Raw genomic sequence first — 13241 nt, 5'->3', positions numbered from 1 at the left:
AGAATTGGGCTCAGGACAGGGATGGGAAGAAAGGAAGTGGGTACACCAAGACCACAAAGGGACAGGATGGAGAGAAGGGCACTGCCACCACTGGTGCTGGCCCTGGATGTGGACAACTCACTCTGGTACTTCTGCCCCAGAAATGGACTGTGCTGCCATCTCTGCAAGAATTGTGCATGCTGACAGACACTGCTTTTTCATCAAAAGCTCCAGATTCAAAAGTCTCAGGCGAGTGTGTCTCATTGGCTGAGCCTAGGTCACACGCCTGACTACGGAGGCAACAGGGAAACTGAGGACCTGACCATTTTGGCTTCTGGAGTGGAGGGTAGACTACAACTCCCACTGAGACTTCGGTAGCAAGAAATAAAAATGGAATGGGATGGAATACAATGGAATGGAATAGAACAGAACAGAATAGAATGGTACTTCTCCGCTATGGTCCATATGACCTTTCCCAGAAACACTGCCACTCCTCATGGCCATTTACTCACCATCCTTGGTCCCTAGCAATGGCCACAGCTCCTCTCCTTCACTCTGTGGGTCAATATGAATCTGATTTGACCAACCCTGCCTACCTCTGAGTCTTTTTTTTTGAAACAGAGTTTCACTCTTGTCACCCAGACTGGAGTGCAATGGCACGATCTCGGCTCACTGCAACCTCCACCTCTCGGGTTTAAACGATTCTCCTGCCTCAGCCTCCGAAGTAGCTGGGATTATAGCTGCCTGCCACCACGCCTGGCTAATTTGTGTATTTTTTAGTAGAGATGGGGTGTCACCATGTTGGCCAGGCTGGTCTCGAACTTCCAACCTCAGGTGATCCGCCTGCCTCGGCCTCCCAAAGTGCTGGGATTACAGGCACGAGCCACCGCACCCACCCTGAGTCATTTTTTCTGGGCCTCTCAGTGATTTCTGGTACATGTTACCATCCCAGGCTGTCAACCTTGGGCAATGTGATTTCCAGAAGGACCTTGGCCCAGCCCATGCCATCTGTGAGCAGACTAAATATGTTCAGAGCACTGGGTGATAACTGATTATCAGGCCGGTCCAGCTTCGCCACGAGGCTTTGCACACGTCTGCTTGTACTGTGGGGAGGAGAGCCAGGCAAGGAGCAGCCAGAGGAAACCACGAGCCCCATCAAGCCTGCCCTCCTTGTCATTTCCCTATGGTCTCCCTTGAAACTAATCTCATTCCTCTTGACGACTGCACAGTGAGGCTGCTTGCTTCAGTGATTGTCAAGGTAGCTTATCCTTTCGTTAATTAACTACTCAGAAAAATGCTGTACAACAGTGTGCTGTTTAGCTTCCAGCTTGTTAACATGGGGGACTCCAGAGGAACTTTGACCTGGCCCATGGCCATGAGTTGCATGAGTCAAGAGAAAAGCAGGATGGAAGAGGTGTCTTTTTCTCCATGGCTCCCCCTTATTGTCAGGAATTACAGGTTGAATGCGTAGGAAGAATGGGACCAACCATGCCGTTGGAAACACTGCATTTTCTGCCACCTAAAGCAAGAATGCATCCCTTACATGGCCTTGGGAGGCAAGGGCTGGCTTATAGGGTAGGAAGATGTGCCGTGTAGAGTCTGCCTAGATGACTAGAAATATTGGAATGTGTTAACTTCTTCATTTGGGCAATATGAAGAAATAAGAGATCAAAGTTAAGATGTGACTTAAAACCTAAAGTCAAGTTAATATTTATTTGTCATCCATTATATACCCGTCACAATGTTGAGAACTAGGGCACTCTCTCTCCAAGATCTAATTCTGCCCTCAAGGAGGTCAGCCTGGTAGGACAGATAAGACAATGCAATAAGCTGCTTCAGCATGAAAGGACAATGGGGACGGGACAGAAGCCAGGGATGCTGTTTTGGGAATACGATGGAGGAGCACAGTACACAGACTTGTAGCTTAAGATAACAGTCATGTATTCTTTCGCAGTTCTGGAGGCCAGACTTCTGAAATCAAGATGTGAACAGGGCTGTCCTTCCTCTGGAGGCTCTAGCAGAGAATTTGTTCCCCGTCTCCTCCAGCTTCCAGCAGCTGCCAGCATTCCTTGGCTTGTGGTGGCATCACCTCCATCCTGCCTCTGTCTTGTCTTCACATTGCCTTTTCTTCTGTGTGTCTGTCTATGAAGCCCATCCAGAAAACCCAGCTTCAGTCTCTCTTTTCAAGATCCTTAACACGTCTTAGTCACATCTTTTGTCATATAAGGTAATATTCAGAGGGTTGAGGGATTAAGAAGTGAACATTTTTGGGAGGCCATCATTCAGCCTACGAAGGCCCCTATTCCAGCCTGAGGTGGGGTGGGAAAGGCTTCCTGGAGGACAAGGCCTGCCGATCCTGGCCCTGTTTGCCTCAAACCCATTCTTCTTCCTTCACCTGCTCTGCTCTGTGACTCCGTGGGGTTGTTGATCTCTGCAGGCTGCAGTTCCCAGGCTTGCATGTCAGCTGGCTTCCATCCGGGCCCTGACAAGGAGAGTCATTCATGGGAGACTGGTGGTGGAGGCACTGGGAGGGAGAAGCAGAGTATCATTATTATTACTATTATTTCTCCTCCTTCTCTGCTCTCTTTTCCTCCCTCCTCCCCTTCACCCTCTTCTTTGGTTTGACAGCCTCTCTGGAAATGGCTGTGTCACCTTGGTATTTTCATCTCCTGCCAGACAGGCCCCTGGGCTCTGTAACATCACCCGTTCCCTTTATCCCTCTAGCGTACAGGTAGGAACAGCTCCCTGCTGTTGCTTATCTATGGGATGTCTCAGCATTCTGGGTTGGGCTCTCAGTTCTCTTGTCACCTGCATACACAGTTCCCCTGCATTAAATTCTTTCTGTAGGAAATACCTGAAGTGGTTTTGATTCTCTTGGTAGGACTCTGAATGATGCCAAGTCCAAGCTGAGATTCAAGGACGTAGCCTAGGGTAGGAAGGATCATCGTGCCATGAGTTATAGTGGTCAGCCACACACACAGCCCCTACCTCTGGAACCCTAGGCCAAGTGGAAGATACACTAAGCAACTTATCACTCAAGTAAATCTATGGTTACAAACACTGGCAAGTGTGTGAAGGGGAAATGCGATAGTTGTAGAGAAGTACAGTGATGGGACTTGCAGTCCAGGATGGAGGGTCCTTAGGGCTCCCTGAGGAGGAGAAGTTTGCTGAGATCTGACAGGTACAGAGCTCTCCAGGGTCTGAAAGGTCAGTGTGACTGGTGAACCCACAGCCAGAGTCAAGGATTCACCACTAGGGGCACAGAGTGTAGGCAGAGAGTGCACGGGATTTGGGTTTGGGAAAAGGAGTCAAATGGTATTGCTTGCTTGGAGCAGAAGGGAATGTATTCTAGGCTAATAGCTACCTAAGACAGGCCTTAGCTTGTCCACAGGAGAACAGGGACAGACAGCACCCCTGCTAACCCTGCCTTGGAGTTTGAGCAGCCGGTTTTCTTTTCAAGAAATGAAGTAGCACGTGGTGAAGTAGAAGCCATGCAAGAGAACCTCAGGCTTTGGACACTCTCAGGAAGAGGTTTCTAGAAGTTTCCAGCACGAAGAGACCTGTCACCCTCCACCTCCCAAAGAGGTCCTTCCACACAGTGGTGGATGACAAGCATGAAGGATGAAGCAGGTTCTGCCTCTGGTTGGGAAGGGGTCCTACATGTCTTTATTAGCACTTGTGTGCAGATAGCGGTACAGGGCTGCTGCATCAGAATCCTAGGCACATCGGTATGAAACACAGATTCCCTGGCCCTACCACTGGAGACTCAGAGTCAGCACTTCCTTTTTTTTTTTTTTGAGATGGAGTCTTATTCTGTCTCGCAGGCTGGAGTTCAGTGGCATGATCTTGGCTCACTGCAACCTCTGCCTCCCAGGTATGAGCGATTCTCCTGCCTCAGCCTCCCAGGCAAATGGGACTACAGGCACGCACCACCATGCCTGGCTCATTTTTGTATTTCTAGTAGAGACAGGGTTTTGCCATGTTGGCCAGGCTGGTCTTGAACTCCTGGCCTCAGGTAATCTGCCCACCTCAGCCTTCCAGAGTGCTGGGATTACAGGCATGAGCCACCGTGCCCAGCCACAGTCAGCTCTTCTCAAGAAGGGCCTGGAATCGGTATTCCTCAAAGCTCCTTGGAGATTTGGGTGCACAGCCAGGCGCAGCAGCCAGTGCTCAATCTGATTCTCGGAAAGACCCTTGCCCCAACTCATGGTTTTGGTGTAATTATCAGTCTCTCCATACTGCATTCCTCTGACAGTCTTGCTCACTCCTGGACTAGTTGTAAATCCCTGGCTCAGAAATGCTGTTGCTATGGAAAGGGTTTTATGCTGTGATTCTCTTTGGGTTTGCTATTCTTATGCCAATTGTTTTTGTTGTCATTGTTATCGTCACTGTTGTTGTGGCAAAAAAAAAAAAAAAAAAAAAAAGTCCAAGAAAAAAAACTTTGACAGGGGAGTAGGAGGCGGTAGGGATCTCAGCATTTTGCAAACTCCTGGATGATGGACCCTTTGTAATACGTGCTGTGTCTTCTGAAACACCGTGAACCACCTGGCTAAGATGAGACCAACTTAGGAGGGAGGACAGGCTTATTTATGAACACAAGCCATACGGCCAGCCGACACACTGCAGGAGATAGAGTTGCTCAGTCCCTTCCTTCTCGAAAGCAACTGTCCTTTGTTTCCTACTTTAGAGAATCTGGAGAGTAATTGGCCAAGAAAACAGCGGTAGGGAATGGCTACCATGCAGAGAGTTGTAAGATGTTGGCAGCTAGGGGCACCTCTGCCCTCCTGCCTGTTTCTCGAAGTAAGGAAAGTCCTGGCCTATAGGTGGCCCAGAGAAAACAGGGTGGTAGGAGGATAAAGAGAACGGAGGAAAGTAGGGGGATGCCAAGTTAGAACTCAATATGTTGGTCTACAGAGCAATTTGTTTTTCTTTCACTAACACTTTTGATTATCAAAGGTATACATTCCTCCCTGTGAAAATTATAAAAAACACAGAAAGTATAAAGAAAGGAAAAAATCACTTAGGATGTCATCAGTCACTACTGGCATTTTGGCCTATTTCCTTTTAATTTTTGATATGCAATGTTTTTTCTTTATTGGTTGTAACTGTACTACAAAAGCCTTTGCTGGTTTTCTGGGTTTTCATTTAACAAAAAACATACTGAGATCATTGTGCCGTATTATTAAAAGCTTTTTGAAAATATTTAGATGATCATATAATATTCCACCGGGTGGCTGCAGCATGCCTTAGCTAACTATTCCCCTCATGTTAGGCACTTAGGTTGTTCCTAATTGTACACTGAAATAAAAGCTCCCCAAATGTGCAGAGGCCAGGGGTGCATTCTTAGTCCTGACCTCACTTTTCTCTTGAAGCAACAGGAGAAAGCACTGCCTCACATCCCTACAAAGTGAGCCCAGCTCCAGAAATCAACAGCAGGCAATAGAGATTTGCCTACAAATGCCCTAGGCCTACCTGGGAGATGGCAGCATTACCAACCTCACAGCAAAATATAGTTGAAAATCTCCACTAGACACTTCTGTCCTCTACCCCTCTCACCACCTTCTGGACTCTGTTTTCTCCTCCCCCGCCACAGCCAACCCCCGCAGGATGCCTCCCTAGCAGTTAGTGCTTTGCAGAACATCCGGGGGAAGAAGCTAAGTTGTTTTGTTGTTTTGTTTTGCTTTGCTTTGTTGTGAAACACAAAATAGCATGCCGGGAGGGTGCAAGATGTCAAGCTGCTAAATATTTACTCAGTTGCTGTATTGCTGACTCTTACTGCTGGCTAGTAAGTAGTTGCAAGATAGACTCTAGTTTTTGGACGGCACTTTGCATAGCACTAATCTTCAGCCCTTTCCTTTTATGCTCAGCAGTTTCTCACTTCTTAGCTTCTCCAAACTTGCATTCTCACACCATCATCCTGCCCAACAAAGACTTCTCCTTTGGATGTCTCCCTGTTAGAAGGCAGTCAAGGGCATAGTTAATTATACCAGTAGTGCTGAAATGAACATTTGGGCCTAAACCTTTGTCCACATTTCTGCTTAGGATAGATTTCCCGGAGATGAATTAAGGGTCAAAGGTCAAGGGCATTCTTAAGACTCTTGACCCACGTTACCAAACTGCTTTCAGAAAGTTTGCACAAATTTTCATAATCACCAGCAGGAGTTAAGAGGTCCAGCTTGACTGAATCCATGCTAATATTGACATCAGTTTGATTTTTAAAATTTCATCTTTGCTGTAGTGAAGTCAAGGAAAAAAATACTATCTCTGAATGGTTCTAATGTGCATTTCTTTTATTTTTAGTCAAGCCGTATATAGTTCATGTGTTCTTTTTACAAATGAATTTTCAGGCTGAACTGTTCAACCACCAATTAGAAACAGATAAAGGAATCTCATTGGTGTTATATTTCCAGAACACATGCATTAACTAGTTAGATACCTGTGGGCTGGGAGTCCGGCCAACACTTGTCAAAAGCTTTAAAGAGAAATCATTCTGAGATCCAAACAATGGATTCACCAACACACTTTCAGAACTTACAATAGTGGTTGCCAGTTCCTGGGTTCTGATCCTTGCTGCTTGCCGTCTTGCAAGTCATTTATATTTTGTTCATATGTAAAATGGGGTGGTTAGCCTATGTAACCTTCTACGCTCTTAAAAAACAAAAAGAGGTATTTGTGCCCCTTGGCCTTGACTGTTCTCACAGGAGAATAAAAATCAATTATATAGGCCACGAGAGCTTCTGAAGGACACGTTAGGGCTGTGAGGAAAGGCCATTGGCTTTAGGGGAGGCTTGGCATTTCTGCTGAGGAGGCTGGCTGTAGGGAAAATGAGGGCCTCTGAAAAGTGATCTGGGGAGCCCTCATGGAGTAAAGGGTGCTGCTGACTCTTGCCGCTGCAGGCTGGTGCTCTGTGGCTGAGTCAGATGGAGGTCAAAGACACCAACATTGGACCAGCTTTGAAAGGTGGCAAGATGGGGCTGCCTAGCAACACCCATGTCATTTCTGTCTGTGGTTTGCACACGATCCACCCAGCTGTGAATATCACAGAAGGAATTTTCACGAACTCATGGACCTTTCATTACTCCAGAAATGAGAGGGATGACAGAGCGTAGGCATTGCATGTCTCTGGCTGGTCCCTTTAAGACGACGATTTGTCTTGCTGAGCTGGGGCAGGCTGTGTTGGGTTTGGGTATTGACACCAAACAGTTCTGATTCACAGCGGTAACCTCCTTCTTATTTCCATTTCATTAATTTTCATTAAGGCTTAAACAGCCATGCATGTGGCCTGGATTTGGGGAATTGGGGTGGATCTGGACAATTAAAAGTCCCTTAAGTTTTGCAGGTTATCTCTGAGTAGAGCAAGACCAGAGAAAAAACCCCTCCCATGCCCCTTTGCTGCTGTGTTAGTTGAAGCGATTTCAGTGGGATTAATTGACTGCTGGAATGATTTGCATTTTATTGCCCAGGTCTGCTCATTGGGTCAGAAGATGTCACAAAAGCAGAAGCCCCAGGTTGCTGACAGCCTCAGAGACAACAGGCTGCTCCACAAAGAAATTGGACCAGCCGTTCTCATTCTTTATAACTCAGCAGTGTAATAAGCCACATGTATTTCCAGCCGACCTGCTCTGGCTCTGAGAGTCAGATTTTGTGTTTTTCCGGGAGCCCAGGAAGCAAGTAAACCCCAGTAGAAGTTGGAGGGCTGAATTTAAGAAAGAAAGAAACCTGGAGTCTATAGAGAATTGGATGTGGTTGGTAACCCAGTAGGAATTTTCTCCAAGGCATGGGTAGAAATCTCCTCCACGTGTTGCTGCTGTTAAACTTGTAAAACGTTTATAGCTGTAGGTTGTTGTTGTTGATAGCAGGGATTAGACACTCCTGCTGGGAGACACGGGTAACATGAATGGGTGAGGTTGGTCAGGTGGTGAGTGGAGGGAACTGGGCTCCCCTGGCCCATGGGAGCCTTTGTGTGGATTAGGAAAAGGGGCCCCTTCCTCCCAGTGGAAGCCAACTTGGCCCAGCTTTGATTTGCGCCCCTCTGGGCCCCCTCAGCAGGTACAACCTATCCAACAGCATGCAGTGGCCCTGGCCCCTGAAAGAGGGGAACTCTGCTCTGCTCAGGACCAAGTTTGTCACCCAGGGGTATGGACCCAGTGTTGCTGCAGCTTCTGGTTTTTGGTTTTGTTTTTCAAAAGAAACTGAACATTTGATTTCATGTGTGTAAAATATCCCAATTTTGAGGCTGGGCACGGTGGCACACGCCTGTAATCCCAGCACTTTGGGAGGCTGAGGCAGATGGATCACCTGAGGTTAGGAGTTTCCGACCAGCCTAACATGGTGAAACCCCGTCTCTACTAAATACCAGAAACAAAACAAAACAAAAAAAATCTGGGCATGGTGGCGCATGCCTGTAATCCAAGCTACTTGGGAGGTTGAGACAGGAGAATCACTTGTACCTGGGAGTCAGAGGTTGCAGTGAGCTGAGATCACGATCGCGCCATTGCATCCCAGACTGGGCAACAAGAGCGAAACTGTCTCAAAAAAAAAAAAAAAAAAAAAAAGAAAAGAAAAGAAAAAGAAAAGAAAAAGAAACATCCCTATTTCCCTATTTTGGAATGTAAGCCATGGCTTCAATCTTTTTTTTCTCTTAAATACTGTTGGAGTCAACCAACAGAGGTGTGTCTGAGGGAGCCTAGGCTAGAAGGCTGCAGACTCTGGTACTGTATTGTCTAGGAGTCTCTAATATCCTGCTCTCGGCCAAACTGAAACAAGAGTTGAGGACTCCAGAAATCTGTTGATTCTTACACTCAAACAAGCACACTTTTGGAAAAGAACAAATGCTAAGCATGATCCTGGTCACTGGTAAGGTGGAGACTGCCCTCCAAGCGAAGGGAGTAACAGGCAGAGAAAGTGAGGTACAGGGCTTGTGAGAGAGCAGGTTTACTAAGAAAGGCAAGCAGAGCTAACCACGAGGGACAGTTTGCTCCAGGTGGGTATTCTAAGTAGCCCCTAGTGAGCGCTGCCTCTTTAATTGCCAGACAAACAGGAAGAGTTCCAAGTCACCCCCTGGGGTGCTGAGAATTGGGAAGAGGAAGGAGCAATCCTAGAGGGTGCTGGCATGCCAGCTCCTTGGTGGACAGCTGTGAGCCGTGCTGTGTGCTGCCCAGAGGCCTGTGATGGCTGACTGCAGCCCTGACCGTGTTTGGTCTTCCCCGCTGAGCCCAGATTGAGGGCATATAGATGGCTAATTAAACTCTGAACTGACAAACACACATGCTGGAGAGGCTCCCCTTTGAAGAGCAGGAGATCACAGGGACAATTTCCTGTTTGCCAATTTGCAACCTCAATCTCATCAGTTTGGGACTGTAAGTTTAAGGCGTGCTGATAGCCCTCAACACCATTCACCTGTTGCAAGAAGTGCTAAGCCTGGATTGGTGTTGATCTCTTCTGCCCCCACCCCCTAACGCCCCATTTCACTTTCAGGTATGTGTGCTTTGAAGTGGGAGGGGAGATGTTAGACCAGTAAAGCTTTAAGGTCCCAGTTAACCTAGAGAGTCTTTTTGTATGACTCTCTTGAGGGAATAAGTAGATATCCTTCTGCCCATGTGTGTATATTCGCACATGTATCCAGATTTCCAAATGTATTTGACAGGTAAATGCAAATACCTGTCAGTGCAAATACAAATAGAGTCAACAATGAAATTAGTTTGGTTTGAAACCTTTGTGTGATCCATTCCGCTTCTGAGTGACCAGTTGAGTAATGATGTTTCTTCTCACCAGCAACTAAGACCAAATTCTTATTTTGAATAACATATGTTACATATGGTAGAGATTTAATAAAGATCAGTGTTTCAGATTCTGTGGTCACTTTATTTGCTTTGGAGCTCTAAGAAAGATGCATAAGTTCAAATTCTGGATTTGCCCTGTATTGAACTGCTGAGAACACATTTGTCAATGTGTGAGTGGTATTATTGAGGCAGAGAAGGAGCAGAGATAAATTTAGCCAAAAGGGGTATGAAGTTGCATACAGTTGCTGATGTAAGGTACCAATCATGTAAGGTCGAAAGATAAACAATGGCTCTTACAAAAGAGAAGTATTAAACAACATCACATCTTCATCTACTATTTTTCTACTCTTCATGGTTGCCAGGATGCGCTGAACCAATTAAATGGCAAGTTGTGATGACTCTTAATCTTTTGGTTCTGATGCGGTCATTCCTACAATTCTACCACAGGATTCAGGTAGGTAGGTAGAGAAAGAGAGAGACACACACACACACATAGAGACAGGTACTTTTCAAAATCCAGGCATTGGGGTGGGAAGAATAGGAATCAGAGAGTAAATAGACAAACATCCAACCCTTGAGGAGTTTACAATTTAGTTGGTGGAGGTGGCTTTGTGTGTTATTTTTTAAAGAAGCTATCTCATTACTCTTCTGAAAGTAAGTAAGGCATATTTTAAAAAATTACTCCAACATAATCGTAACTGGGCCTTTGGCCAGCAACTTAAACAGGAAACTCTGTAGGTTAAAAAACACAATCAAAGCATAATATATGAGCCGTGTGTCTTCAATGTCTGTGAGTTGCATTGGTGGGAAAATAGAAAAAGTTGAAGGCTTTAGACTCGGCATAGAAAGCAGGGGTTTGTTTGGCGTGGCTTCCACATGGCTTCCACTTGAGGATTGTATTGCTGGCATGTCTACGGCCTGTGGAGTCCCTGCTAAGGACACTTACTGCATGTCCCTACACCTCTCCGAGTTGTTTTCCTTATCTGCAGAATGTGCTAATAATAAGGATATCAGAATTGTTTGTGTTAAATGGGATAACGAATAGGCACAATGTCGCTAAATGTTATGCTGTGGGGGGGTCTGGAGTCAGGCTGACCTGGTTTCAAATGCTGGCTCAGCAACAACCCAGCTGTGTGGGCCCGGGCAAATCACTTAGCCCCTCTGTGCTTTGGTCTTCTCAAATGAAGATCTGGGCTGCTAATACCGTCTCAGTGTTGCTGTGAAGAGTAAGTGAGACGGTGTATGTAAAAGAGCAAAGCACAGGGTCTGGCCTGGGATAAATTTTTTAAATACATTTGGGGGTTATTCCCTGCTTTGAATATAATTTGCTCTGTCCAACCTCCTACTGCCATTGTGAATTGCTGCCGGGACTCATGCCTTCCTCTAGCTGTCTGCTTAAGAGGGCCATGTGCCGCTCAATGGAAGATCTTCTGGAGGCTTCTGGGACCTTCTCAGAGCAAGCCCTGCAGTCTAGCATCCCCTTCTCCTCGGGGGCCCTGAGGGAAGAAGACTCTAAAACATCCGGTTGCTCCAAAACATGCCATAAAAACCCCAGGAGGAAAGGGCCCCATTAGCACCTGCACATTTGGGGACCCTTGTCAGCAAAATGGCCAGGAGTTTCCTGCTGAAACCCCAGGGCACGGCAGGTTTACGGAGACCCTTCATTAAGATGAATTATGAACCTGTGGGTCTCTCTGGTTCCATTTGGCCCAGGCTGGGAGGCAGAGGCCCAGCTGCCCCGCTGGCTGCACTGCATGAAACCTCCTTCCTCTCCCCTTCCCAGGCTCCTTCCCACCCTGCTGTGTACCCCCTACCCTTGTTTAATGAAAGAGAAAAGCACTGCACCCCTCCAGTGGGCCCCAGAGCGGGAGGCAGAGTTCAACCTGAGAAAATTGTTTTCTTGTAAGTGGCAGGCACCTGGTTGGCCAGGCCTGACCCAGGCCTTTCGTGATTGTGCAGAGTTGGCTCCTGTCCTTCCCTGTTCCCCCAGGCCATAAACAAGTTCTGGAGCGGGGAGCCCTGGGGAAGGGGGGCGGGGGCAGCCACAGTGCTCTCTGTGCATTTGTTCCTATCTCATGTGACAGCTCAGGGGTTATCCTGTTGGCTTCTCCAGGGTACCTGGTTTTTCACATTTTTTTTTCTTTTTTCTTTAAAACCATGAAATATGATCAATGGTTGTTCAGAGAAGCCAAGCACAAATGCTCTCCAGAGCAGTGGTTCTTAGGGTCAACATGCTTTTAAATTGCCTGGGTATCCAGGCATAGCAGGAAAAGCACTACAGTGCAGAAAGGCAGCCAGCTGAGGACGTAACTGCAGCATGCAGGATAGAAGTTAAACAGTCAGTCAGGTCAGCCCCGGCCACAGAGTTGGCTGTATGGTAGAGTGGCTGATGGTTTGGGGAAGGGGCCAGGTTTGCAAAAAAAAAACAGCTTCCTCAGAGGTGTTAAGGAGGAGACCAATATTTACTAGGCATCTACCATGTGCTTTATAGCTCTCACCTAGGAGGCCCTAGAACACAGCTGGTGCAGGCAGGCTCTGGAACCAGACTCCCTGGGATCAAATCCCCTGCTCACAGGATGTGGGCAAGTCAAATCATGTCTCCCAGCCCCAGACTCCTTGCCTTGGCCGTGGAGGAGATCATAGTACCCACCTCCCCAGATTACCTTACTGTGGGTTAAATGAGATCTATGCAAAAGTCCCTAGCGCAGTGCTTGACACATAAAGGCTCAATACCTGCTAAATGCTATTATTTTTATTATCACTGACAAACACGCTCTCCTTAGCCAAACTTGAGTCAGGCTCCTCTGAGGCCTCTTTTTGACTAGGCCCTGACTTTGGGCCCTGACTTTGGCCCAGTTAGTCCAGTTTTAGCAAGAAGCCTGTTGAGTGGGTCTGGCTAGTATCCCCCTAGCCTTGATGTTTCCTCCTAGTAATTTTCCTTCCACCAGACTCCTACCTGCTCCTTAGCTATACATGTCCACTTGTCCTTATGTTGGGAGTTGAGCCCATCTCTCTCCCCTGTGCAAACCCCCGTTGCAGTAGCCCCCCTTAAATAAAGTCTTTCTTACCAATTTTAACAAGCGTCATGCATAATCTCCTCCTCTTCTTCCTTCTCCCTCTTCTCTCTTCCCTTTGCCATTCCTCTTCCTCCTCCTCTTCTTCACTCTTCCCTTTGCTCTTCCTCCTCCTCCACCTTTCCTCCTCCCTCCCTCCTCCTCCTCCCTCCTCCTCCTCCCTCCCTCCTCCTCCCTCCCTCCTCGTCCTCCCTCCCTCCTCCTCCTCCCTCCCTCCTCCTCCTCCCTCCCTCCCTCCTCCTCCTCCCTCCCTCCTCCTCCTCTTCCTCCTCCCTCTCCTCCTTCTTCCTCCTCCCTCTCCTCCTTCTTCCTCCTCCCTCTTCTCTCTCTTCCCTTTGCCATTCCTCTTCCTCCTCCTCTTCCTCACTCTTCCCTTTGCTATTCCTCCTCCTCCACCTTTCCTCCT

At 47.3% G+C, this 13241-nt stretch overlaps 1 protein-coding gene across 1 annotated transcript in view; it reads left to right on the top strand.

The window, feature by feature from the left end:
• The window catches only part of SLIT3 (slit guidance ligand 3), a 636015-nt gene that overhangs the window by 207948 nt on the left and 414826 nt on the right, over positions 1-13241 (top strand). The gene's annotated exons all lie outside the window — the stretch shown is intronic.

The sequence above is a fragment of the Pan troglodytes genome, chromosome 4 (genome assembly GCF_028858775.2).
Source record: "Pan troglodytes isolate AG18354 chromosome 4, NHGRI_mPanTro3-v2.0_pri, whole genome shotgun sequence".
Taxonomy (NCBI): domain Eukaryota; kingdom Metazoa; phylum Chordata; class Mammalia; order Primates; family Hominidae; genus Pan; species Pan troglodytes.
The sequence above is the reverse complement of the archived record's forward strand: the minus strand, read 5'-3'. Positions and strand labels throughout refer to the sequence as shown.